Source organism: Argentina anserina, chromosome 1 (assembly GCF_933775445.1).
Source record: "Argentina anserina chromosome 1, drPotAnse1.1, whole genome shotgun sequence".
Taxonomy (NCBI): Eukaryota; Viridiplantae; Streptophyta; class Magnoliopsida; order Rosales; family Rosaceae; genus Argentina; species Argentina anserina.
The window spans coordinates 5596254-5598572 of record NC_065872.1 but is presented as its reverse complement, the minus strand read 5'-3'; positions in this window follow the sequence as shown (position 1 = coordinate 5598572).

The following is a 2319-nucleotide window of genomic DNA, read 5'->3' as shown; positions in this document are numbered from 1 at the left end:
CTTGATAGGACAAGAGATCAACTTGACTGTTTGTAAATCATTGAGATTAATTTCAGTTAATCATGGTGCTATTTTTCCTCAATGAGGTTTTTTACAGTGTGAATAAAATTCCAACACTGTGTTTTACAAATCAATAATCTATTTGTGCTGCATAAGAGTTGTTTGTTCACTCCTAGGTATCTTCAGACTCTCGTTAACATATTTCACATAGTTAACTAGCACCGGTATGATGACCTCTAGATCCGCCGCGGCATCAATATTGGAACTACCAGCACTACTAGCTAACGATCCTCGCGCGGTTGTCATCGTCGTCGGGAGAAGCCTTCTTCTTGATGAACTCGATGCAGTTGGCGACTGCCTCGCTGTGGTGAGGATCATAGGGGCAGTATGTACACTGCTGCATGTTATCCGTGGATCGATTTTGGTTCGCTGTGGACCTGTTGTTCGACACTGCAGACAACATGATCAATCGCAAAACCGCCTCGCGAAACCGCTCGAGCAGGGTCATGGGAGATACAAGGGGTTTAGAGGTCTTGTTGGTGCAAGAGTACTTGTTGGCTTTCATTAACCTGGGAATGCATAGATGGGAGGTTCTCATCTTGGGGCTTCCTATTGGTTTCTGCATTTCTGGCAAGACTTTTCAGTTGTAGCCGTTTAAGGCCTAAAGCACATGAGAGAATGAGAGACAAGGGAGGCAGAGGTTGTATTTATATGAGAATCTATTTGGATGGAACGACAACTCGGATTCATTATTTGTATATGAATTGCTTGTTGGTTGGTTGATTGGTTTTAGTAGTGGGAGCTAGACTGAGAGCTTGGGGCTTGGCTCACGAAAATCCATCTATGCTCAGTCATCGGCTCTTGCTGCTTATTGGTGTGTGTTTCCGAATTCAATCAGTATTAATTCTTCATCTTCAAAATAATTTCAATATTAATGGAGCTAGCCTATCTAAGATGAAACTCATAATCGGTGTCTAACAGTTAGTAAAATTTCAACTTACTATATTACAGATAAACTTCATTGATCTTTTCAATAAGATCACACTATGAGAAAGAATTAGGACAATGCCTATCTTCACATTAAGCTAATTAAGCCAGTGGCTCATATATATATATAGCAGATGATCGATCGATACAGAAGAGGTAGCTAGCTAGCCATGGATATGTGCAGGCATGTTACTGCTATGAAAGTTTTGTCTTCATCACTGTTGTGCCTCGCATGGCTGCATGTGCATGGCTACATGAAACCACTAATTTAGATATGCATGGTGTCCAATTCAACTTCCTCGATTCAATTCCGCCGACTTACCTGCCAGGAAAAGATCCGAGTAAATGGATCTGTATTGTTTATGTCCGTGATCATTTACCAGTACGTCTCCAAGTGTATTTTCTTCCACAAATTTCTGGGGTGAAGGAGATGAAACAAAATAGACAAAGAGGTATGTGAGGGGATGGAGCAAGTTAACCAAGGTACGTGGGGGTCAAATCTCTCTGATCTCCACCACCATGCTTACATGTTGGATTTGCTGTCGGTCTGTTTTTTTTTTGCTAGGTTAATTCATACATGCATGTATTGGCCGGGGGAGTACTTTGGGTTGACTGTACGTAAGTACATGCATACTAAACGTAGCTAATTAACAGTTTGGTAGTTTTTATAGTATAGAGGAAAAAGAGTTGAGACATTATCATGCATATAGTTTTCATACTTTGTTCTAATGATTTGTAACGACCCCAAAATTTCGAGCTTAAAAACTCAAAATTTCAAAGTCGTTAACACGAAATAATCTCAATGAAATTGAAATCATTTAAAATGTCACAGCGGATCAATTCTGAGTTCTCAATACAACTCAGACAACCCAATTATTACAAACCAAATTTATAATCCATACATAAAATGGAAATGTAATAATCCTCACAATCACTCACAATTCTCACAAATAAAACCACACCAATTCTCACACACAAATCCACACTAAAAACCTCACCACAAGTAGGATTCGAACGACTTCGAGCCTCCGGAGTTGTCACTCAATCTCCGCTAATCAACACCTGCAGAATTATCCCCTACACCATCGGATTGGTGCACCGGGATTGTAAACACAAACCCGGTAAGCTTATAGCTCGTATGAGTAAAATGAAAATATAATCGCATATCAATATATACGAAAAATCACAAATCATCAAATATAAATGCACTCATAAGTCAATGGACGGCCCATCTAGTCGTCCCAAAGAAATATGAAATAAAACGCTCATGAGAAATTAAGTAACTCTTCTGGTTACCCAAATGCATTTATATTACGGGTACCAAGAACGCTG